This window comes from Setaria viridis, chromosome 6 (assembly GCF_005286985.2).
Source record: "Setaria viridis chromosome 6, Setaria_viridis_v4.0, whole genome shotgun sequence".
Taxonomy (NCBI): domain Eukaryota; kingdom Viridiplantae; phylum Streptophyta; class Magnoliopsida; order Poales; family Poaceae; genus Setaria; species Setaria viridis.
The window spans coordinates 9,876,259-9,903,905 of NC_048268.2; the positions used below are offsets into that span (position 1 = coordinate 9,876,259).

General features: G+C 43.0%; 2 pseudogenes; both read right to left on the reverse strand.

Annotated features, from left to right (window-relative positions):
* Positions 1-27,647, reverse strand: part of LOC117860113 (uncharacterized) — a 106,978-nt pseudogene that overhangs the window by 51,958 nt on the left and 27,373 nt on the right.
* Positions 20,357-25,923, reverse strand: LOC117861736 (uncharacterized; annotated as a pseudogene).

The window sequence follows — 27,647 nt, forward strand, 5'->3', positions numbered from 1 at the left end:
TATACTGTGATGCCTCAGGAACAGGCATAGGGTGTGTTCTGATGTAAGAAGGCAGGGTTATTGCTTATGCTTCTTGTCAATTGAAGCATCATGAAGAGCATTACCCTACCCATGATTTAGAACTTGCTGCCGTAGTGCATGCATTAAAGATATGGCGACACTATCTTCTAGGTAGCGAATGTCGTATCTTTACTGACCACAAAAGCTTGAAATACATCTTCACTCAAATGGACCTGAACATGAGGCAAAGACGGTGGCTGGAACTGATTAAAGATTATAAGTTAGAAATCCATTATCATCCTGGTAAGGCGAATGTGGTGGCCGACGCCTTGAGCAGAAAGGCCCAATGCCACTGCACTACCATCCAGTCTAACCTGAAGACCTTGTGTGAAGAAATGGAAGAATTAAGTTTGGAAATAGTTAAACCAGGCACACTTCAGAATATTATGGTTCAAGATACCTTAAAAGAAAGAATTATAACAGCCCAGAAAGAAGATCCATGGATTAAGATGCTTTATCAGCAAAAAGCCGAGGGGAAGATTTCCGAATTTAATCAAAAAGAGGATGGAGGACTGTACTTCAAGAACAGGATAGTGGTTCCTAAAGATGGGGACCTAAAGAAATTAATCTTAGAGGAAGCACATTTGTCCAAGCTCTCCATTCATCCCGGAACCAATAAAATGTACCAAGATTTAAAGCAAAGATTTTGGTGGGCCAAAATGAAACCTGAAATTGCAAGATATGTAGCAGAATGTGATACTTGCCAGAGAGTTAAACCCATACTACAAAAGTCGGCAGGTTTGTTACAACCTTCAGAGATCCCTGTCTGGAAATAGGAAGATATTTCTATGGATTTTATAGTGGGACTGCCTACCACTTCAAAAGGATATGATTCCATCTGGGTTATTGTCGACCGCCTTACTAAGTCAGCTCACTTTATTCCAGTCAAGACGACTTACCCGGTGTCGACATATGCCAAGCTTTACATAGCCCAGATTGTATCCTTGCACGGAGTGCCAAAAACCATTATCTCCGATCGAGGTTCCCAGTTTGTTTCCAGATTCTGGGAACGATTGCAAAAGGATATGGGTACTACTCTAATTAGAAGTTCTGCCTATCATCCTCAAACTGGAGGACAGACAGAAAGGGTCAATCAAATTCTGGAAGACATGTTGAGAGCATGTGTCCTTACCTTCTCTAAGCTATGGGATGAATGTTTGCCCCTAGCTGAATTCTCCTATAATAATAGCTATCAAGCTAGCATTAAGATGGCACCTTTCGAAGCCTTATATGGTCGAAGATGCCGAACTCCTCTAAATTGGTCAGGAGTAGGAGAAAGGACACATCTGGGATCGGACTTGGTTATGGAAACCGAGGAGAAGGTCCAGAAAATTCGCAAGCATTTAGAATTAGCCCAGTCCCGGCAAAAGAGTTATTCAGACAAAAGAAGACGGTCCTTGGAATTTTATGCCGGAGATTTTGTATACTTAAAGGTATCCCCAATGAAAGGCATACAGCGCTTTGGAGTAAAAGGTAAGTTAGCCCCGAGGTATATTGGTCCCTACGAAATTCTGGAACGAAAAGGTCCAGTGGCATATAAGCTGTCATTGCCAGACCAACTTGCTTCTATACATGACATATTTCATGTATCCCAGCTTAAGAAGTGCTTAAGAGTCCCAGAAGAAATTTTAGAAGATCCAGAAATTGAGCTTGAGCCAGATCTAACCTATGAAGAAAGACCTGTTAAAATTCTGGATCAAAAGACACGAGATACTCGAACTCGAAGTATCACGTTTTATAAGGTGCAATGGAAAAACCATACTCCGGATGAAGCTACTTGGGAAAAAGCTGAAGACCTAGAGTCTAAGTACCCGGAATTATTTGAAACCATCAGGAACAGATGAACAAAAATCACCACCCCACTATCCTTGTACAGAAAAAGAAAGAATAAGTAATCTGACGCAGTTTCCTTTCCATTCCAAAAACCAAGGATTTAACCCCGGGAATCTCGGGACGAGATTCTGTTAAGGGGGAGAGGCTGTAACAGCTGCCATTTAAGGCATTAAAGTGACTTTGAGAAATTAGAAAGAAATTCAAGAAGAAAAGAAAAAAAGAAATGGGCCAAAAATCAAATTCGGGTCAAATTTGGCCAAAAATTTGAATTTCAAATTTGAAATTCAGAAAAATTTGTCAAACATGTGGAATACAAGTGTAAGAGTGTTTAGGACTAAAGGATCAAAAATTTGGAATTGAAGCGATGCTAATTATCTCAAAGGAATCAGTGAAAAGAAAAAGAAAAAGGATGTTTACTGTTCACCGTCCGAAAACAGTAGTCCAGAAAAACAGCAGCAGAGTCTGTTTTCAAAATTGATTTCTGGAGAATTTTTCAAACAAATGCACCAGAACAACTACACTACACTGAAGTATGAACCTTGGACTACAATATTCATGTGTTGTTGGCCAGGAACAGTGAAGGGAGGGAAGTCAAACTCAAGCTCAAAGTCAGCACAAAATCACAGTTAACTGAAACTCTGAATTTGGTTAAGTCTGAAACAGCAGCAAAGCATCAACTTGGGACTCGAATTCAGAGCAATGTAGATCAAAAGGGATACTTGTTCATGAGCAAAATGGAACATTGGGACATTGTAGAACATGTTTGGGAAGAAGTTGGACTTAAAGGAAGAGAATTGGATTACTAAACTCGAGCACAAAGTAAGATCAGTGGCACTGTCTTAACTGACGAACTGAATTTTGATTCAGTCGATATTCAGATAAACCCGAGCAACATCTCCAAAATTCAGTTGGTTTGATGTTTATCTCGGGGTAGAGTTAAAATAAAAGTTGGAGAGCTCGAGTTTATCCGCAATTTTGGTTAAAACACCAATGCGCCGTCGGATGGGAGATCGACCATATTTCGACTCTGAAGATCACGGGCGTTGAAGAGCGGTGACAGAGCACTAGACGTGTCGCCGCCGCCGTCGTCGGTCGACCGCCAGAGCGTCTAGCTAGGCAACATCCTCACCACGTAAGCCTACGGGTAGGCCACGGTGTCGTCCATGCGGGGGGTGAAACGCTTGAATATTTACTGCTCCCGCGCTGCCGTTTCACCGTCTTCCTTTTTACCGCCGCCAGCACTCCTCTGTCGAGCACCGCCGCCGAGCAAAATCCCACCGCCACGTCTCGCCTCCCGTCGATTCCTCTCGTCCACTCCCCCACAGACACCCTAGCTACACCCCGGGCCAGTTGTTGTCCAACCTCCATGCCGGAGTAACTGTGCTCGCCGCCGCTTCTATCCGCCGCCGTCGCGCCGCCTGCTCACGGTGAGAACCACCTTGCGCTGCCTCTCTTCCTTCTTGAGTAGTTGTAATCGAGTCCTTAGGGTCCTTGGATGGTGTAGGGGTAGATGTTTGAGTAGATTAGGCTGTCGTCGTGAGAAGCCACGGCCGGCCGAGGGAGTCGCCGCCCATCGCCGTGGAGGGGATGGCTCCGGCCATCTCCCGGGGAGCTGTTGCCGCGCGCAGGGCCGTATAGGTGTAGAGGTGGTGTTGCGACCTAGTCCCACCGCCGGGAGGGCGCCGGCCGGCGAGCCGCGCCGCCCCCTGTCACGGGCGAGTTTTGGCGGGAGGTAGGAGAAGGTGCTGGCGACTACGGGCCCGCGCGTCAAAGGAGAAAGAGGAGGAAGGAGGCCGGCCGGGCGAGGCAGTAGCAGGCAGGCCGGGCGCGCGGTCGGTTGCTGGGCCGCGACTTGAAGGCCCAGCGGCGCGCGCGTGAATAAGTGGAAAAAGAAAAGGCCGAAGGCCCAGTGGGAGCCGGCCGGTTTCGCGAAGAAAAAGGAAAGGAGGAGGAAGGCCCTTGGGCCGGTGTTGGGCTGGAACCGAGTTAAAGAAGGAATCGGCCCAGTAGGCCCAGGAGAGGAATTTAGGGCCGGCGGGTAAAAGGAATAGGAAAAGGTGGGGTCCGCGCCGTGGGGCCCAGTGAGCGTGAGAGAGGGTAGAGCAGGGCCGAGTAAGAAAAGTTTTCCGGGTGATTTTCGGGAAAAATTAGATTTCCTTTAGGTAAATAATTCGTTTAAATCCGTTTTACACCATTTTAATCACAGAAATTTATAGGAGTGTCCAAAATTAGTGAAACCAATTTTGTTAGGCTTGTTTTATTTTCCTTTATGCATTAAAATTTTTACACCCTAGAAAAATAATACAATTTTGGGTATTTATTTAATGCCTTCCTTTTAAGGTAATTAAATAAATACTTAATATTTATAAAATGTATAAAATATAAATAACACTTTATTAATCACAAATAATTCTTAACTCATAGGAAATTAGGTTTTCAAGTTAGGAAATAATTACCACTTTTTCTAAAAATAAAAGAAAAAGCTATAAGAAGGGTTATATAAGAAAAAAAAATTGTAAGTTAATCTTTTAAATTTTTGTGTGTTGGCTTGCAACTTTATCATGATAAGTCGTATAGTCCTTGTTGGCTTGCAACTTTATCATGAAGGAAAGTTGTATAGTCTGTTATTTAAAAATTTTGCATTCTAACCCCCTGCATGTATTTATGCCGTAGATCCAGAAGCACCGGAAGGAGATTATTAGGAATTCTCAGAAGGACCCTCGGAGTCCGAAGAAGTGTTTGAATTTGTTCCCTGTGAAGCCAATCCGTCAGCTTCTACTAATCTTTTTAGCGAACAAGGCAAGCCCCGGTGCATTTATACCTATCTATTTTGGAGTCGTTATTTCATGTGACTAGTTATAGGTTATTTGCTATATGTATGCATTAAGTTTAGGAGTTGCTTGAAACCTATTCTTGTGTATGATCATGCCTTGTTTTAAGGACATCTTTGCCACTTGTTCAAACCTTAGAAAATACCCAAGTCTAGAATTGCTTACTTGCTTACATGCTTGGTTTACCAACCTTAAGGAAAACTCTTAAGTCATACATGTTACTTATAAAGGATAACTTAGAAAGTGAAAACGAACAGAAGCTAGAAATGTAGTTCTATCTGCTAGATTAATTTGGTTAAGGCCCGATTCGTTGTCTTAACCTTTGATCATGTGATAAGCATCTGATCACTTACTGGGTATGGGACCAGTAAAGCCCAGTAGATTAGTAAATTCTATGATCAGGAACACTTCGTACCCGCGCTTGACGTGCTGGAGATTGGCAGGGGTGTAGCCTGAAACTCACATGGTGATCGGGCCAGACGTGGGGTCCCATGTGGGGGTGCATCCCTGGGTCCGGGTAGTCGTATTCCTAATCATTGAATTTGCTAATCGAGAGGTTGTTAGATACGACCTGGACAGTCGTCTAACGCTGGTGATCAGGGTACTCTCCTGCAGGATGTAATTAGATCCGGATCGCCGCAATTCTCGGTTATGAATGCACTTGATCACTGTTGAGCATCGTAGTATCAATTCATGCAATATGTATTCTCCTGTTATCAATTGATGTATGATTTAACAGCTATGATTGTTTTTACTTCTGTTATCATTTAGAATGGGTAGGTAATAACTTAACCCAAATAAAAGATAAAACTAAGGCATTACTCTTAGTAAGCTTTTCAGCAAAGTGGTGTCAACCAAGCACACCCAAAAGCTAGCATGCATCCCAAAGAAAACTATTATATTGGTTAGTCGGGTAAGACTTGCTGAGTACCCCGTACTCAGGGTTTTCCCCTTGTGGCTATCTTTCAGAAGCTCCACAGGAGGCTACAGAGGAGGAGACCCCGAAGCCCTAGGGTATTGACTTGAGTCTTACAATACCCTAGAGAAAAGTTTACCTACGCATCTTCTCCTGAACTATTTATGTTTAAATCTTAGAGCTTGTCTAACACTGCATCACTAAGTTTGTTTCAACTTATGTCCTGTAATAACTCATACCTCTTAAATATGTATGTAAAAATGTAATGTTTGTTGATATTATCCCATCGCGGATATTATCCTGATGTATGGTTATGAGACACGCCGTGGATCCTTCGAGGAGTCCTAGGGACACTCGACGGACTACCGGACTTATGCTGTTTTAGGTGCGTTTCGGATAATTGCCGTTCCGACGGCGATTAGGCGCACTTAAACCAGCTTAAGTTGGGCGGTTCTGCCACATTTTGTCCCTGTAATCATCTTTAAATTCTGCACGTAACGAATATGTAAGTGCAATGGATAATACAACACATAGCTTATATAAATTGTTACTGGTGGAATTGTACCTACCTGTGTCCGGTTCATCCTGCTGCAGGTTTTGAAGCCATATCTTGTAAGCATCTATTTGTTCTTCTGTCTGTCGTCCTTCTATAGTTGTTTCCCTTCATCGCTTCAAGGGAGTTATGGTTACCTGCAAGTTAGTTTGTTGATCCCTTGTTGGGAGGATCCTGATTTTCCTATCTTTTGAATTGCTTTGTAACATGGCTGGGATTTGGTGGTCATAATCAAGAGGGACGAGGGATGCTGTGTTCCTGCAACATCGCTCCTTATAGTACAAGAAGGCACATCCACAGTAGCTGAGCTTTGACTTCAAACAAACCAAGTTAAAAAATTTGATATTAGCCCTATCACAGGTGAACTGGGCAGTTTCATGACCCGAAGGTGCCCCAACGCAATCGATAATTACACACCACCTCTCACCAGTGAGTCTGCAATCAAACTCATATGCAATCATTCACTGACCAAGGTAATGTCCTTACTCTTACACAAGAATATTAATTTATAAATTCAATAGAGGACTATATATAACCCTAGCACTAGAAACTAGGCATGTATCAAGATCTTCCAATTTGAAATAGGAATATAACCCTAGGCATGTATCCAGATCATCCAATATCACATAGGACTATAATCCTATGCGAATTTTTGATTGGATTTGCAATAGCCTGAGAAAACATACTTGGTTCGGGGAGGTTCAAACAAAAACTCATGAGGACCATCATCTTCAGTCGCCATCTCTTGGTCGCTGGCGGTGTGGGGTGGAGTCGGCCTCCTGCCGTCGAATCCAGTCGCCATCTGTTGGTCGCCGGCGGTGTGGGGTGGACTCGGCCTCCTGTCGTCGTCTTTAGTCGCCATCTCGACAAGGAACTGAGAGTCGTTGGGTCGCGTCACCCCCCTCTCCCCCACGAACATCAAGGAAACGTGATTAATGGCGCCAGAATTTTAGTAGATGGGGATTGGTAAAAATATATGGAAGGGTTATTTCGGCGGGGCTAGGGGGAAATTTGGGCAGGGCAAGCGGGAAAAATTTGGCTGGGGAGGAGGAGGAGGTGTTTTGGTATATATCAACATGTTATGTTTCATGCGTGTTTAATTGGAACATTTGAGCAATGTGTTCAATATTGAAATCACTATGCACATTGCTTCATCTATACATGTATATATTCACGTGGCACACAATAAGCTCCCATTTGGCATGGCTCATCCAAATAAAACGGCTTCACCGGTGAAGCTAATGCCTGTGAAGCCAATAAACATAAGGCATATCCCTTAGTGAGAGAGAATGCATTAAGATTGCATTGGAAAGTATATATCGATTATCATGGAATAGAGATGAACAATCTAATGAAACTAAGTTGACACCATAAAGTTGAGATACTTGACTCTCCAATATTCTTGGAATGACTTACAATTAGGTACTTTGAAACTCCAAGTTTCTTGGAATGACTTATAATTTGGTCAAAGTAGAAATACTTGACTCTCCAAGATTCTTGGAATGACTTACAATTTGGTCAAACTTGAGATACTTGACTCTCCAAGATGGAATTATCTTCTAGTAGAAAAACAAGCATAAGCACTTAAGGTCGAGAACAAGGGATAGACTAATGCATAGTATGAAACTACACCATGAAATTTTCATCTAGATGAAACCATGTATGCACAGTTACCAACACAGTTTGTGTCTTGCATGTACTAATGCATATGAAATGCTTCTTAGGTGCAGCATCACCACTAGCTACCTCCTTCTCACTTGAACCAATAGGTTTCCATCTACTCTCTCCACATGTTGGACATTTATCCAAGTCAGCATATTGTTTTCTAAATAAAACACAATCATTGATACATGCATGTATCTTTTCATAGTCCAGCCCAAGATCACGAACTACCCTTTGCACTTTATCCAAACTATCTGGAACACAATGGCCTTCAGGGAGCACAAGCGAGAATAGCTAAAGCACAGCCTCCAGAGCACTGTTACTGAGACCAAACATGCACTTAATCTGAAATAGTCTGACAATGAATGAGACCTTAGTAGCCTCCTTGCAACCTGGATATAGTTCTTTCTGCGCCTCAGTTAATAACTTAAAGAATTTCTTAGCGCTTTAATTTGTCTCTTCAGTTCGGATTTCTCCACATATTGCACCACTGATTAGTGAGGAAACCAAATCATTCATAGATGGACCATCCCCTGATTCACCATCATTGCCAACTCCTTCAGTGATGCTCGCATATGAATCCTTTTCTTCTCCTTCCCCTTGGATGAAACATTCAGAAAATCCCCTAAAAAGCAAATAATTTCTAATTTCCTCAACTATTTTGTATGACATGGAACGGCATCTTGTACATGGACATGGTGCCGTATCTCCATCTATATATAATTACCTCCACGTCATCCGACGTCCGACCGTCGCCGCCCTGCTGCCACCGAAACTAGACCCTGGTGTCGTCGCCGCCCTGTAATTACCCTAGGGCAACGACAAGGGTAGCGACGCCAAATATTAAGCACGATTGCAACGACCAGGGTCATAAGATTAAGCAAAGCCCAGCACCACGAAAAAACTAAAGCCCAACCCAACCATTTTTGTTGGGATACGAGGTAGGCTACACTAGCGCAAATCAAAATTTCTACCGCGTATAACCAGGAAGAACTGCCGTATAAGGATCACGGGATTACCACTCGACGCACTACTGGTGCGGAAGATGTAGATATGCGTCGGTGCAGTGAAGACGATCACGTAGTCGTACGTAGTCGATCACGTCCAGCAGCTCCTCAGCAGCTCGTCTACGTGCAGCAAGATCATCTCCGGTGCCGCGGCTCGTCGTCGGCTCGTCGTGGCTCGTCGGCGGCTCGTCGATGGCTCGTACAAGTGCTGCAGGCGCAACACCTCCAAGGTATCCACACGTGCAGGGAGGAAGCGTTGCAAGCTAGACTGCTAGATCCGCGAGATGCAACAGGCGAGGGTGTGGGAGGCGCGGCAGGTGTGTTTCGCCAAAAGGTGTAAACCCTAGGGCACCCCCACCCCTCTATTTATAGAGGTTCCTGATGGGCCTCTGGATCCGAGGCCCATTAGTACTCCTAAACCTAATCCAACTCGGATTAGATCCGAATTGGGCTTCCAGCCCCTTAAGTGTGTGACCCTATGGGTTCGGATACGTATAGACATGGCCCGAGTACTCCTACTCGGCCCAATAGTCGGTAGCGGCCTCTAGCAAGACGTGCCAACTCCTATACGCACACGAAGATCATATCAGACGAACCATGACAACATAATATACATGCTATTCCCTTTGCCTCACGATATTTGGTCTAGCTTCAAGCCGACCGCTCTTTCTCGATCCTGTGATTCGGAATCCCTTTGTAGGTTAACTCTTAACCGTACGTAGCATGGCCATGCATTTTCGGATCCGATCACTCGAGGGGCCCAGAGATATCACTCTCAATCAGAGAGGGGCAAATCCCATCTTGATTGACCATGTCTCATAGCATGCTTCTTGACAAACCCGAAAGCTACCTTTATAACTACCCTGTTACGGCGTAGCGTTTGATAGCCCCTAAGTAGGTCGATCCACATCTAGAATACATGCGACAATCTCAGGTCTAAGGACAAAGCGTATATGTTGTTTAAAGAGAGAACTACTTCTCGTGTTGGGTCAGTCCTAACACATGTCTCCACATGTGTCCACATTATTAGTTCAACATCTCCATGTCCATGACTTGTGAAACATAGTCATCAACTAATACATGTGCTAGTCTAATATTCATGTGTGTCCTCACATGAACTCCGACTAGGGACAACTTTAGAATAACCATACAAGTAAAGAGTTTCACATACAATTCACATAATTGCAAATCAATTCAAGTAGCCTTTAATGGATATTCAATGAACACAATATACATATCATGGATACAAATGGAATATCATCATCTCTATGATTGCCTCTAGGGCATACCTCCAACAATTTTTTCCTCCGACGCCTCCCCTCCCATCCTCGTCCAGTCCGCCTCCTCTCGTCGAGCCCAAACCTCCTCCCCATCCTCCTCCAGTCATCCTCCGCCAAGATCCACACACCTCCCCCTAGATCCGGTTGCCTCCCAAGTCCCCGCCGCTCCCCATCTGCAATGCCCGGGTCAATGAGGGAGTACCATCACGACGCTAGGGGTTGTTTTGCCTGGGGCAACAAGCTCATAAAGTTGGAGACGCCGTCGAAGGCCCACACCGCGGGAGGTTGGGGCCGCCGTGGCGACGCTTCTTCCTCACGTCGTCAACAATTACACAGCGCCATCAACAGGCAGCCTACCATGCGGTCAGTTTCGAGGGGGTTTACCCTAGGGAAATCTTTTCAGGTCAAGATAACTGCCGACTCCAACTACGAAACCGAGTCCGACACAGAGACGGATGATGATATTGACCACATGTGCGAGCAGTGCATCGATGAAATCGTATTGTTCTTACTTTCTTATATGTTTTTATCTATGTATCCCTCATTTGTACTACAATTCAAAGATGGTTAAGATAGTCATTGAACATGATAGGAATGTGAATAGGGGAATGTCTATGTTCTTACCTATATATCTATGTCAGAATGTCAGTCATGCATAAACCCCTGAAACATTAATCATTGAACATTAAAATAATTTGAACATTGAATGTCAGAATGTATTGCAGACTGATTTTATTTAACTGTTTGATGTATTGCAAACTGATTCGATGAGTTCAAATCTGCTTTCAAGAAGTACACGAATCATGCCAACGAAAAGTAACAAAATGGTGCGGGAGTGCCATGACCTTGCCAAAAAGCTTGACATAACTAAAGAGAAGGCAAAAACATTAGTCGCAGCAGTTAAGAGGCTTGGCAAGAAGAAGGTAGACATTAAGTAGGTCTTGGTTCACAAAGTGTTTAGTTTCGTCTGTAACATAACCTCTAGTGCTATGATTCCCATCTGTCATGTTCTTTTGGACTGCCTGTGTGCATGGTGGAAAAACGTTGCTTGATAAGCCTCATTTTGAACAATGTCTTTGCTATGATCCCCATCTATCATGTTACGTTTGATCAATCTATTGATCTAGCTGACAAATACATTTACAGTATTAAATTACTGATTGAATGAGGTTACTGGAGTAACTGTCAAAACCTTGCAACATTGCCTACCTATTGCAATGAATTTTCATAGAATTTATTTCTGTAACTAACATAGAATTTATTTCTTTTACTTCGGCTCCTATCCATCACCCAACTATTGCATAGCGTGGTGGTGAGGTGCTCGAGTCCAAACTTTGTAGACACTGGTTCGATTCCCTCATTGCGCATCTTTTAATTTTTTCATTAAGTAAAACTCGCAACCATTTTTCAACTCGTCGCGACAACACCATCTATTGCAACAAATTTCTTGTTGTTGCCATGGGCTATGTGGCAACGTAACAAATTCGTTGCAATATTGCTTACTAGTTGCAACATTACGTATTTCGTGGCAATAAGCCTTACATATTGCAACACGAAAAAAACTTTATAACAACGCAAAAAAACCGTGGCAATTTGTTCAGCAACTCGCAACCATTTTCAACTCGTTGCGACAACACCGACCTATTGCAACAGATTTTCCGTTGTTGCCTTGGGCTATGTGGCAACGTGACAAATTCGTTGCAAAAATGTCAAAGCTTTGCAATATTGCCTATTTCGTGGCAATAACCTGTCGATATTGCAACGAAAACAATTAATTATTGCAACGAAAAACACACGTGGCAATATCGCCTACCTATTGCAACGAATTTTCAAATGGTGGCAATAACGCCTACCGATTGCAACGAAAACTCAAAATCGTTGCAATAACCCCGACCTGTTGCAACAAAATTTGTGTTGATGGGATGATGGCCGTGGCAATAGTCCTAAAATCTAGTGTTGGCAAAACGAAGGCACCAATGGATGATCCGGCGGCACATTTTTATAAAGCGTCAGATTATCAATGGAAAAGAGGCAAGCAACGTCAAAGCATCGGATGATCCGATGCTAGGCAAATGGAGAGCATCGGAATAAGCACATTTACTTTGAAATTGTCCAGATAGGTTTTGGGCAAAATCTAACCATGCAACACTGGATGATCGATGCCCCATCGGACAAAGCATCAGATGAATCGGTGGGGGTATTGGATGAGTCAATGGAATGCATCGGTGAAGTTTTTGGGCAAGGAGGCCAACAGCTATTTGCGTCAGCAAGGGCACTGGATGATTCGATACCCACCCAAAGTGACCATTGGATCATCCGATGCTCACTGATTTTACTAGCCGTTGGAGCAACAGCTCTTTGAGGTCCTTGGAATATTTATACCCCCTCTAGTCACCCATTTGGATTGTATGGAGTGTCCAGGAGTGCATTCAAGACTGAGACTCATCGAGAACACATCCATACAAACAAAAGTGCAAAAGTGATAATCCAAGGCTTAGCACATGCTTAAAGAGTGATTAGTGCTAGGATAGGCCTAGAGAGAGGGAGTGCAAGGTGTTGCTACCTTGGTGGCTCACCAGCATGTCTTCGACCCTCCAGCTTGGTGTGGAGCGACGACGACGACCGTGTGCAGGGGACAAGGAGACCCATTCCTTCATGGAGAAGCTTTGTAGTGGAGACGGTGTCATGGTGACCGGAAGAGAGGAAGTGGTGAGCCTTGCCTTTGTGGCAATCTTCTCATCCAGCTTGGTGAGAGCCTTTGTGGCGAGTCCAAGACCTTGACCGGGAGAGACTCGATGATCGGAAGAATATCATCAGAGGAGCTCCAACGTGGACTAGGGGTGGTATTTGCCTACTGATACCACGGGCCACGAGAGAAATCGTCATGCCGAGTTTGCATCCTTCCTAATCTCATTTACGTATCCACATTTCATACTTGCAACTTGAATTCCTCTAATTTTTATAGTAGTATTTTGTTAGGATTGGCTCTAGGTTGCAATACTCTTTGTGGGTGCCAAGTTTCACTAGATCAACCATAGATGCACATTTGGATAGCATGATCTAGTTTATGTTTCGATGGAAGAAGAGGAAGCCATAGGTTAAGGATTTTAAGATTGCCTAATTCCACCCCTCTCCCTCTTAGGCTACGTGCACCGATTCCTTACACAATGCATTTGGTTATCTGTGCAACTAAAATTATTGTCTACAAAATTGCATCCATAACATATCAGTGTAAATCGGCAGTACAAAATTAATTTCTTTAAACTGTTTAAAATACTTGTAGGCTTTAGATTCAGTACATACCTAGACTAGCTTCATCCAGCTTGGATCAAATGTTGCATATCCGTTGTTTTTTCACCTTTGTACAAGATTTGATAAGATTTTTTTTCCCATAAGTACTGCTGGGCAATCAGCTTCACCATCTATTCACCACAACTGCGGTGACCTGCATTAGAGGTTCATGTGAAATTGGCTCAACCCCTTTCAAGCCCTTTTCATTTTGGCTGTCATTTTTGCTTCAAAAGTTTCAGCAATATGTGTCTCTACTATGCAGTAATTAAACCAACACATATGGGCACAGAAATCTTTGTGTTGTATGTATTTCCTGTTGCCCATAGACTGAAAGCCTGCGACAGTGTGCAGTAGTGCTGCTAGAGACTCATGTGGTTTGTTAAGTTTCCATGGATGTTCAACTGAACAAAAATTAGTCCTTGTGGTGTCTGTCTGTTTGAAGCCATGGCGAGTTGCATAATGATGCTTAGAACAATCTCATCAAAAGTGTATTTAACAAATGCTGCTAGAGGATCATGTATAGAAAAAATTCGTTATGGTTTATACGGCAAAGTTATCAGATAAACTGTATAGAATTAGCAAACTGTGGTCTTTACCGAGTCTTTCTGATAAGAAAACTGTTAAAACTACCAAGATTTTCTGATACAGAAACATGTACGTTGTTGAATGTTGCCTAGGAATAACTGTAATTGTGGTCTTTACCAAGATTCACTACTAGGGAAAGGGTCTTCTGTACCGGTTGCGAACCCCCTTTAGTACCGGTTTCGCAACCGGTATTGCTATTTTGATACAAAGACCCCTTTAGTACCGGTTGAAATAACCGATACTAAATGGGTATTAAAAAGTAAAAAAAAATGAAATCCACCCGCCAGCCCTGCCCTCCCCAGCCCCTGCCCCGTAGCCTGCAACGACGACGGAGGGAGTGGCGGGGCAGCAGCGGCGGCGGAGGCGGATGGGAGGGACGGAGGCGGAGGGGAGGAGGAGGCGGCAGGGAGCAGGAGGGGTGGGGCGGAGGCGGAGGCGAAAGGGAGGAGCAGGCAGCGAGGTGATGGGGAGGGGTGGAGGTGGAGGAGCAGGTAGGCGGGGCCGGCGGGGGTTGGGGGATTTGTTTTTGTTAATTTTTTAGTACCCTCTAGTACTGGTTATTCCAACCGGTATTAGAAGATCCCCTCTATTACCGATTTGCTAGTACCGGTTGTGCTACCGGTACCAGAGGGGGTTCCCAACCGGTACAAGAGCCGCTTTTTTTTAGTAGTGTGTCGTCGGTCTACTTAGTGACTTCAATTGTTTGTGTGCAATTCTGGCAGCAGCGACTTTAATTTGGCGATATGAATTTTTTTTTCACAAGGATGAGATATTTATATCTGTTTTTTGAGTGTCGGCTTGCTCGTATGATCTGGGCAGTTATATATGCGGCTTTTGGTATTTCACAATCTCGTAGTATTGAAAACATGTATGGCACGTGGCTCACGGGGATTAGTCATAACCTTTAGTGTTACTTGGAGGAGCGGCTACATGTTGGTCCTTGTGCTTATGCAGAAATGGCGTGATATTTGAGAACAAACAACATTATTTTTTGCAGTTTATCTTGTCAATGACACACTGATTTCGTACATGGGCTATCCTCCAGAAGCCTACAGCTTTGGAGCAGCATAGGACTTGGTTGTAGCAGCATCTCATTGCTTGGTGCAAATCAGGGGCGGATTCAAAACGGGGCTGCACCCCGGGCTAAGTTGCTGAATCACAGCCAAAACAGTCTAATCTTACCTCATAAACCTCCTTTTGTTAGGCTAAATACCACATATGTTAAAGGGACTACATGGACTCGCCCCGGGCTGCAGCCCGGGCCCTATATCCGCCCCTGGTGCAAATGGCCCAGGCACATAGGTGACGGTCTAGTCTTTGGATTGAAAGTCATTAGCGTGCCTACCTTCGTGTTTCTTTTTATAAGGCTAGGTACCATTTGGTAGAGGGAGGGAGCTCTTCAAGTTGATCTGTTGTATCACCTTGATATAACATTACATGAAATTAATAAATCTTCCCATAAAAAAAACATTTGCAGGCTTGGGAATATCCAATGCTGGAGTCAATGTTTGCATGATGCACATAAGATTTGTTTGCATCATGCTTGGGAATAATATCATATTCTAACTGATGGAAATGTCCACCGATACGAACAACGTACCCTCGTTCATATCGGAAATATAATGTCTATTGTCAATTGCATAGGCGTTCGAGTTCGAGGTAGTGTAGGATAAAAAGAATGTTACAAATATATAGCCAAAAAATATAAAAGATTGTTACAATTATATAGCAAACAAAATATATTTGCACATCGCCAGCACAATAGCACTGTAGGTTATAGTTGTCCACGTGGGACCAGAGGGCTCTAAGCTAGCGAGCCTTTTGGTGGTATTGTTGGGGAGATGAATAAAGATGACTCCTGGATGGTTTGTAGAGGGATGACGAAGTACCCTCTGTCGTCGTCGGAGAACTTGAACAATGGAAAAGTTGTAGTCGATCTGTCCATTGGGCAGATGCAGTCATCCTTGTCAGAGCCGGAGGATTTGCTCCATGGTTTTGCGTGGAAGCAGGAGAGCAGTGAGCACATGATCATGAGTAGGATGGCGGTGCGGCGACGATACCGGACTAGTGGTAGCGGAAGAGGAAGCTTATGAACCTCAAAGCAGACCATCCTCAGCAGCTAGCTTGCAGTACCTTGCTTACTTAGAGTATGATGATGCACGTACAAGTTTTATAGATGCATGGCATGTAGATAGGCGTACTTCGTGGGAAATGGACACGTTGAATACTACTACATCCATGTATGCAATTGAACAATTCCATGCGCATGGACCCTGATCGTCAAATGGTCATTGAATCACTAGTAGAGAATTGACCTTTAGTCCCGGTTGGTAGGGTGCAAATCTCCCGAAAATGCATCCAGGATAAACCAACCGGGACAAAAGGGGGGGTCTTTTATCCCGGGTCACTCAACCGGGACAAAAGACCCCCTTTTATCCCGGTTGGTAACCAACCGGGATAAAACGAGACACCATGGTCGGCGCTGCAAAAAAAAAGAAATCCCAAGCTCCCAGGAGGCCCCCCACACGCCCACTTCACAAGTCACGAGTCACGCGATTTTTCACGCGAAATATGCGCGTGCGCGCTGCGTGGGATTCGAACCCACAACCTCCAACCTCGCGCGTAGCTTCCTTGCCATCCCACTTACACACCACATCTGACTATTGAGGAGATGCTATCCTTTTGTATTAACTCGTGGGGGACCCTTTTATCCCGGTTGGAAACACCAACCGGGATGTTTCCAACCGGAATAAAAGACCCCCTTTTATCCCGGTTGGTATTACAAACCGGGATAAAAGGTTTTGAGGGATTTAGTCATGTTCCAGTGACCTTGTTGGGGACCCTTTTATCCCGGTTTGAAATACCAACCGGGATAAATGACCCCCTTTTATCCCGGTTGGTATTACCAACCGGGATAAAAGGGGGGTCTTTTATCCTGGTTGGTGTTTCAAACCAGGATAAAATGCCTCTCAGGATCTTTTTTTCACACTAGTCTTTGCAACCGGGATAAAAGGTCCCGGTTGGTGAGCCCCCCACCAGTGACCGAGCTTTAGTCCCGGTTGGTGAACCTTTTGTCCCGGGCCAACTTTAAACCGGGACAAAATGGGATGCATCGAAAGCCAATTCTCTACTAGTGAATTCTAGGCCCACACACGGTACACTACAGCTCTTTTGGGCAGCTGTGTGGCGACCTCTCTGTAAGAACCAGAGTCAAGTTCACTAGTTATATATAGTTGCGATCTGCCAAATCAAAAGCGCTGCTGCCAGAATTGCACACAAACAATTGAAGTCACTATGTAGACCGACGACAGATCGCCATAGAGTGCAAGAATATATCCTTTATTGGTAGTTCAAATAAATAATGGGCAAACGTAGGCCGACCGGAGTTTGAATTGTCGTACAAGCTAAACACGTCCGTTACGTTGCAGTTGGATTACGGTCGTACATCAAATTTCTCCCTAATGATAGTGAACGTCTGTCTCCAAGCTTGGGAACATTCAACCCCTTGGTGTACGCTCGAGGTCAGTGGTCTATATGACCAGAACAATACGTCAGCTCCATTATAATTATACCTGACGTGATGAGTTTTGCACTGTGACATAGTGAGAGTTTAATTATAAATACGTAATTTAGTGAATGAACGTTGTTTGTGATAACTTTCTAATATTGACGAACCAAGTGAGCTGAGGCAAAAGGGGCTTTACGAGAATGTTGTCTTTTGTCTTGTCCATGTACACCAGACCAAGAAATCCTTAGTGGGTAATTATGGCTAGGAGACCTTTTGTAAAGGTTTCATAGTGCTTCCTAGCAAACTTTCCTCAAGACCGTTTACGAGGGCTCGAGACCCTGGAAAATGTGGAATGTAAATCATGACTCGTGGGTAAAGTGGTACAAGTGAAACCTTTTATAACAGTTATTCTAATGGTGATGAGCAGTCAAGACCTTCACCTAGTTAGAATGGTCGATCGCTTTGGTTGGATGCTCGAATTACAGCAGTGGTGGTGACTGTGGTTTCGCTTGTCCCTGGTGGTGATGACCAAGGCAAGGGAAGTGATGTTACCACAGGATATTTTTACATAAGTTCCGGACAAGTGGAGGCCACATGTGCCTTGTAGTTTTGATAATACTTGTTTCTTTTTTCTCAAATAGCACAGGAGAATCGCATGTCGTTTTACTGAGAAAAGGATGAAAAATATAGAAAGATTAGTTTTGGGCTAACTGTAATTATAATATCTCTACATTCTTAATTAAATTTGATTAGCACTAAATAAAGCTTTTACTTGCCTTAAACTTCGCATGTGATGTTTTCGTACACCTGAAGAGTATATATAGGTGTACTAACACTTCCTCTTTGATCCCCTTACCGCGTGAACCCGTCCCTCTACTTCTCAGATAAGATCAAGAGTAAGGAACTGCCCCATGAAGCCTACTCTAACAACTACCAAGTTGAAGAGGGAGTCTACACTGCTGCTGGTTGATATTATCAAGGTTTCAAGATGACATTTGTTCTGTTATTCACTAATGAAGTTACGAAACTTGATCACGGGCATACATATGATTAGTATTCGGCTTTGAACTTAAAATTTTAAATCAGGCATGACAAAGAATTAAACAGGGAGCCATGTGGGACGCCGAGGCTGTAACAAGATGCACAAGCTCAAATATATTATCATTGCTATTGACGACACTGGAAAGCCTACTGAACCCTTGTTGATACTTGATAGAATGGCTCCCTTCCAAAACACATGCTGCATTATTGTTATGGATCATGTATACCTATCAGTTTTGAGAGGTGGCGTCCCAAAGGAGGCCTAGAGCGTGACGAAAAGGCGTCACTCAGTTGCTCGTGGGACTCTCTATGGACTGATGTAACACTAGTGTTCACATTCAAGGATGGTTGTGTTACAAAATTAATAAATACATGAAAGAGTGCGAAGATGACAATTTTGATTAGTTTAGGTTCCAAATTATTCGTAAATTTTTAATACTAGCTAATGTCTCTTTTAAAAAATAGTTTGTCTAAAATTGCTAGCTTGTACAATAGCTTGTATTGATAGACTAGTTACCTTAATCATCAGTAGCTGAATGGCTTCATGACCAATCTTGACTTCAACAACACGGGTATTATACCTATCATTTTTAGCAATCAACACGGGGACGGGGGCCAGTAGAGGAAGGTACGTCCCTGGAATATTTGTAGCAGGTACGATGCGAAGTTGCGACCTGAAGAGCTACAAGTACGGACCTAGGGAGAAGACTAGGTGTAAGGAATCGATGTTTGAAGCAGGTGGAGGGGGTGAATTAGACAATCTTAAAATCCTTAGCTTACAGGTTCCACTACTTGTATTAAAACATAAACTAGATCATACTTTCTAAATGTGCAACTAAGGTTGATCTAGTGAAACTTCCTACCCCAGTTTTGTAACGTAGAGCTAATCCTATCAAGATACTACTCTAGAAGTAAAGGCACTCAAGTTGCAAATATGAAATGCAAAAATGTAAAGAAGTGAGTTAGGAATGATGCAAACTCGGGCACGACAATTTATCCAGTAGCACTACAAGAAACCTGTTAATCTATGACGAACCAAATCTATCACAGATTGCTGAAAAATCGTCATACAGCAGCATCTGTGATGATTTTTTTATAATGTCATGTATTGAGCATCACAGATTAACGCAGGTGACGTTTTCTTCGCTCCCTTCATTTTCATCACAGATTAGCACAATCTATGACGATTTTAAACTGTCACAAACCACCCTCAGGCTCGTGTAGCCCAGCCCAGGCCCAATATTTTGTGACAAAAATGAATGTCACATATTGTTGCCACGTGGCAGCCAACGTGGCTGTGACTAGTGACGTGGACGTGTGATGTGGACGCTGACGTGGATGATGATGTGGACAATGACGTGGGTGCTGATGTGGACATGTGATGTGGACGATGATGTGGCATTCACAGTGACGTGGCAGATGATGTGGATGCTAACGTGGCAGATGACGTGGCATTCACGGCCCATTTTAGAATTGGGCCACTCAATTGGGCCATTTTGCAGCCCACAAATATCACAATGACCATTTCAGCCCATAGATATCACAATGACCATTTCAGCCCACAAATTCAATCTAAGCCCATATATCACAATGATCATTTCAGACCATAATACATAGCAAATTATATCAACCCATCAACCAAAATATAATAGGTAGCATACAGTTGGCTTCCAGAAACAGTTAGCATGAACAGAAGGTACCAAGAATAGCATACAACTCAGCATACATTTGTATAAACAGTTAGAATAAACAGCAACTACCAAAAACCAAAAATCAATAGCACCAACAGTTAGCTTGGTCGATTTTGACCCAGAATAAGCTGAAGCTTGGCCTCCAACTCAGCTTGCTTTTTGCTCATCTCCTCTTTGTCCCTTATCCTTGTCTGCTCAGTTTCATGCAGTTGCTTTGACAAGTCTTCCATTTGTGCGTGCTGGTTGCTGACAATCGATTGAAGCTCAGCATTTTCCCTCTTCTTCATTTCCAGTTGTGCACTCAACCTTGGTCGCTTAGTCTGCATTCCCACATTGTGAAGGAACACACTCTTTTTGTTGTTATGCTCAAGCACACCAGCTACAACCTAAGCTGCAGACTTGGGTTCTTCATCTTCTTTAGGTTGTGCAGCCAGTTGGTTTTCCATTTCAGTTTAGCAAGCAAGCAGCTAACATGATTCAGGATCATGGGGCAGTTTAAAATATCCAAATGAAAATGGCACCATTACAGAGCAGACTTACAATAACCGATTGCACAGCAGGCATAAAGCCTTTCCTTTTCTTGCTAAAGTGGCACGCTTTGAACAAATCAAACACATCAGGTTCCTTATCCTCGTACTCATCTCCCTGAAAAATTTAGTGTATGTACTTCACGATGTGTATAATGAATAGTGCACTACAGCAATGTAAAACATGAATAATGCATATGGCAAACAAATGTAGTTGTTCAAGACATCTGCCAGCATCAACTCAAATCCATGATGAACATAGGAATATACATATATCAAATTTGAGCACAAAACAAAAGGCAGTACAGAAGCATAGCATCAACATGAATAGCCAAAGTTGAGATAGCCATCTATTCTTCAAAATCAGTATTTACTGCTACTGAACTGAACTTAACATCATTAGCAGAGATAAACTGGTAGCTTGCATGCAATGATATAAATAGAACAGGAGAGCTTACTACTACGAAACTGAACGTAACACAATTAGTAGAAATTCCACAACTCACGGAAGGTAACCAAATGAACAATCCTGATGTAGATTCACCACGCAGTCACCATATCAAATCAGCAAGAAAACTCACCGTGTCTCAACATCCGCCCATGTGGCCACACGCCCATGTTCCTCAAACAGGTTAGTACAAGAGTTAAGACTATGCATATGCAGCAATGGAATTTATTGGATTTCAGCAGTAGAAATTATTCTGCCCACAAGGCAAGCAGTCTGGGGTCAGTTCTTAATGGAGATTAGATCCAGGGTATGTGTTAACTGCAATTAGTCGATGTCACATGCACCTCCTTGTGCCAACCTAGAACTACATAGCAGCACACTAAGAGATGCTGCTACCAGACCAGTAAGACTAGTTTACTCCATTTTGTATAACCACAAAGCAATCAAGTCAATTATATACTAGTCAATGGTTGAGGAACTTGTTTAGACACACTGATGTTTCACAATCCCAGTTTCTAGTAATATAAGTGAATGGTCTTGCCACATCAAGCAAGAATGTACGCATATCATTATGAAAAATAATCTACAGCAAGAACTAATGATCTCCAGCAAGAACTAATAATCTGTAATTATACAAACTGATCTATGCAGTTACTACCAAGAACTAATAATATGCAGCAAGAACTAATGATCTACAGCAAGTACTAACAAACTGCAGCAAGAACATCATTTGCTAAAATATGATAGAGCAGCATGACAGAATGGATATGCAGTTAACATTATTGAATGCTTAGGCAATACACCACACCCTAAGAGGAGGGGGGTGACCTTTCATGTATAGATGCCAATAAGCTGATAGTACAACAGAAAGCTGTATAGGTTGGATGTACAAAAGAGAGAGGGAGAGTACAACTTTACATATCTAATAAATATGACAGAACATCGACATGGCAAACTTACCATATTTTCTACAAAAACCGGGTAGCTACGGGAGCCAGTTGTTTGATGTAAGGAAACATTGCCTCGGTTGTCTTTGTTCTTCTGACATGCCTCCTACATCACATATAGAATACATGTTAGACAAGTGGCAAAGTATCATGTACAGGGAAAGAGTAGGTTTTTGGGCAAAAAATACCATTTTTTTTGGGAGTCTTCCATAATTCCACAAGCTCAATCCATTCTTCATTACTTGTTTATTTCACAAGAGAAGTCTTTGGAACCAAATGCAGTGGAAAAGGATCAAAATATTGTTGTTTCAGCTTGTGTCGCTGTTGGCGAACTGCAGACTTCATCATTTCAAGGCAACCGTGTTTAACCATATCATCATTTGTGTCAATGTTGAACTTTGCTTATTCAGATAGAAGAACATATATAAGAAATCAATATCTGATAAAATGAATAGCTTTCAAGACATTTATGACCAGATCCTATAGGATCAAACCATGTAAGGAGCAAATCAAATCTGTAAATGGCAATAAAATTACTATACAACATCTGTTTATGCTTATAATAATGCATAGTTTCATGTACTAGGCAGCAGGGTAGTATGCATGCATGGTTCAGAACAGGGAGATGGGGAAAGGCCTTGGAGAATGTACTTACACGAAGTATTCCCAAAAAAGTATCAATCACTGCAGAGCGTCTCTTGTACTCCTTCCAGTGTGTGAGTACAGGCACATGGTTCCTGACCGCAATGTTGCATTCACTTGCAAACTTTGTAGCAACAAGAGGTATCAGGGGCCTGATATTCCCTTCAGGTATGACAATTGGCAGCTTGCCCCGATGAGATCGGTTCATCCTATGGAGACCATGTCCCATATTAACTCCTCGCTTCCTTCGCTCATGTTGTCCTGGTTGTAAATGGTCATTGAAAATGCAATTAGCATACACCAACCAAAGTTGTAATGCAATATCGAATATGGCAAAACATGGTAGACAAACAAACACCTTCATTGGTCCTTGGGTTGCCAGCAACAGGTTGGGCAATGACATCAGTTGTGTCAGCCATGGTGTTGTTGTCATCATACAAGTCAAAACCATCTAAAAATGGTAGGCAGTAAGAACACATTCACCATGCAATCAAAGGCATTTGAATGATAGTTAGAAAGGCTCACCTTCATTGGGCAAATTGTTGTGACCATCACCTGGCAGAATGACATCAACTCCATCATCTAAAAAACAGCAGGAAGTAAGAGTGGATTCATCAGAAAATCGAAGGTAATAGGATGAAAAAACATGGTAGTAGAACTAGCCTTGAGCATCAGCTTGCAGAATGGCATCAGCCCCATCATCTAAAAGATAGCAGGAAGTAAGAGTGCATTCAATAGGAAATCAAAGGTAATAGGATGAAAAACATGGTAGTAGAACTAACCTTGAGCATCAACTTGCAGAATGGCAGCAGCCGGTTCAACAGCTTGGCTCACATCAGGGTGTGATGGAGGTGGCACATGGTTGTCACTTGGTGCAAGACTAGCCTATGGAGGTGGCACATGGATGTCACTTGGTGCAAGACTTGCATCAGGCTAGGAAATGCGTCTATTTGACTTTGGCTGTGTAGTAGTTGGGGCAATTGATGCATAAACTCTCTTACGAGAGCGACACGTGACTCTAGTAGGTGGTGCATCTGATCCCTGGTAGAAATGGAAGCCTGGATTAGTGAATAGAATTTCTAGATAATTATATTGCATTAACAAAAAGATAGCAATATAAGCCCTGACAAGATGGAAGAATTATCACCTTAGCAATGTCATCATCAAACAAATCTTGTTCATAGTCGGATCCAGAATCTTCTCTATTTCTCTGTTTTGTCTTGTTCTTGTCTTGAGAATTTGTTGTTCTGCTTGCATGAATGGGATTGTAAGGAAGAAGACCAAGTTGCTCCAGCCTTGCATTGTTCCTCATGCATTGTCGGAAGTGCAACTCTTCATACGGATGGAGCGGTGCTAGGAAGATGTAATGTAACAAAGATTAAAAATGATGGGTCCAAATATTATGCATTGTCGGAGCCTAATATTATGTTCCACAAGCATATATCTGTCCAAATAATACCTAGGACTGAATGTAAAAAATAAAGCCCAAGTACCCTACTAATTCATCTAGGCTGAACTAGCATGCCCACAATATGAAGACATGAGGGGCTGCACAACCAGATAATGGATGAAAAAACTGTGGATGACAGGTAGATGGGAAAACTAGATGAATTACCAGATAATGGATGAAAAAACCTGCAAATTTTATTATGGGTGTAATCAACTCAGACATGCAAACTAGAGCACATATTTTAAGCATATCGCAGCACTCAAAAATATTGCAGCACTCATTGACATATATCTAGAGCACAATAAGCATTGACATTAAAATATCAGTAGAAACAAAACTTGCTGAGCAAACACTGTTAGAGAAAAAGGGAAAGCTAGTGCTGCCAAATTCCAACTAGATTAAGTGCTATAACAAGAGCCTATCCACATAAGAACAACTCACTTAAGGATAATCTTCAGCCTTTTACTACACACAAGAAGCGACTAACAAACACGTGCAGTAAGCTTCTTAACAGAATAATAGATAACCATAACTTAAACTTGGACATGAGCATTCAGAGATTACTAGTTCTACTGCAGAAAGAAGAATTAGGAATGCCCGCACCATGTCACAGATAGCACTACTAAGCAACAAATGTGGACATGAGCACATATACCTGGCGTCCCAAGTCCTTTTGTTTTCTTGGGCTGACCGTTCATCGGCATGGTTGGGTGGTGGCTAGGGCTTGGCTTGCAACGGCGTAGTGGCGGATGTGGTGGCGGCTAGGGTTTGGCTAGGAGTCGTGTCCGCCGCGCCCATGGAGGTGAAGGGAGGAGATGAGGGCGCGGCGGTCGGCGGAGGAGGAGATGGGGCGAGGCGATCGGCGGTGTAACAACTCTACCTAAATTAAGTGCTTTTAACTATAAACCAGTGGTTAATCCCTAGTTAAAGAGGTGAAATGACCATTATAACCCTACGAAGCTCTTTTTGGAGTTTGAAATAAAACTTGGAATTTTATATACAAACTTAAGTTTCTGCCCAAATAAGAGTTGTAAAACTTTTTAATTCAAACAACTTTTGTTAAAGGCACCTTGACTAATTCAGAGTGGAAGGAAGCTAAAAACAGCAATCAAAACCGGAATACTAAAGAACTCTACAAGCTTTTATCTCACGAATTCCTATCTAAACTCGAGTGAGGCCCTTAATGAAAGTTGTAGTACCTCGAGTGTGTTCCAACTTTGTTACACTGACCCAGGTCCAAATCGGGCCAGAACCTGTTCAAAACCTGGCCAATGGCGCCGCTGGCCAATGGCCACCTTGCCCACGCACCCTCCACTACCGGCCTTATCCCTCCCCACCGGAGCCCCGCCTCGACCCTCCACTCCACCATGAATCTATAAAAGGGGGCCCCTCACCGGCAACGCCACCCCTTTGCCACCACCCGCACACGCGCCACCGCTTTCTCCTCTACGCTGCTGCTAAGCTCCCATGGAGCTCACCCCTCCGCGCCACCCCGCACTCCGGCGACTTCGCCGCCCGCTTCGTCACCTCTCCGCGCACGTCTTCGAGCAGTCCGTCACCTTCCTGACGCCGTCGGTGCGCCGAAACGCCACCCGCACCGCCGCCAGCCAAGCTCCGCCGCCGCCGCCACGTTCCGCTTCCCGCCGGCCATCTCTGTCGCCCCAACTCCGCCAAACCGAGCTCAGGTGAGCCCTTGCGCCCTCCTGGCCACCTGTTGTCCCATCATCGCCGGCAAACCGCCGGGAATTTTTCCGTCGCAGCCGCGCGCACCCTGAGGGACTGCATTGCTTCGTCCCCATTCTTTCCAGGGGCCTGGCCGCAAAACTCAGGGACCCTTGCGTAGTTTAACCTTAAACCCAGGGGATAGCTTGCAAGTCTGCCACGGCTTTTCTTTTAATAATAGGCAGAAAAAGGATTTAACTTTGGAAATGCCCAGTAAATTATAGAAAAATCAAAAAAATACCAAACAACTTTTGTTGGAATCTTTGATCTGTCTAGTTTCTAAGAAAAATAAGTTTGCTCATGTTACTATGGTAAATAATATCCTATGCTTTTAATCTTGGTTTAGGCCTTTTAAACCCTAATAAATAGAAGAAAAGTGGGAAAAATATGAAACCAACTCTGTGATGCTTGTTTATATGTGTAGAAGCTCAGAAAAATGGTTAGGGCTCTGGTCTAACACTTTAAGTCACTGTTTTGACTTTAAATTGGTAATCTAAGTATAAATCTTCCTTTTTGCATAATAATTGTTCCAAAGCTCAGAAAAATATGAAACTAGTTGCGGTAATTTTGTTTTGCTGAGAACTTTGCAAGAAAAATGTAAATTTTTATGCAAATCAGAAAGAAGAGCACCTTCCTCATTAAGCATGTGTAATTACAATGGAAATAGAATAAATAGTTAATCTTCTCCAAAATTTTTGAAAAATTCAACAATGCTCCTGTAATCCAACCTTAATACACTGGTTAAGTTTCACCCCCTTTTGCACAGTAACTTTAAGGATAGAAAAAGTTAAGTTCATTTTACCTTAAATAAAGAAATGCTTATAACTCCTTTTTAAGTCATCCGTTGGCCCCCAAACTTTTACGGTGACCTAGTGATGGCTTAAAAGAGATACGGTAATTCTATCAATACCTTTAACTACTGTTTGAATAGGATGTCATTTTTGGTTAATTAATCAACCTAAAAGAATAAGAAGGAAAGCACACACTCTAATACGATAAATGAATGGAAACCGAAAGAGGTACATAAAAACATTCAGAAGTAAGTAACTATGCTAATGCACCCAAACCACCCAAATGCGACCCTTCACTATCTTTATGCAACTCTAAAATGCGAGAAACTATATATGTACACAATCGCCATTCAACGCGAACTCAAGTTTAAAGCGACCACTTCCGTTGAAGTTAAAAGAAAGTAAACCTCGCCTTGTTAGGGCTGTTGTAACTCTTGTGTTCAGCCATGTCTTGTGTCGTTGTTTAAACGCGCAAGTCCAATTAAATGTTTGCATGTGCATATCGTATAGAAGCAAATCTCATCGACGGAACTTACGAGCTCCACCTGGCACCAGAAGAAGACTCCGCTGCGGAGCTTCACCCCTTCGAAGGCGAGCCCGAACCGGAGCAAGACCTCGAGGACCCACTAACTTTCCTTGAAGGCAAGCCCCGGAGCATAAATTCCTATCTTGAATACTTGCAATACTATTGAATGCTTTGATTGCGCATTTACATTTCTAGGAGTTGTAATGAAACCTTAGATGCATGAACTTAGTGCCTTGTTGAATACTAGTTGCTAAAGTCGAGTAGTTGCAATGCTTAATAGGCTTCGGTAAAAGTCGAGTGATTTCCTGTCACTCGCGAGTTATAGGAGTTGAATGT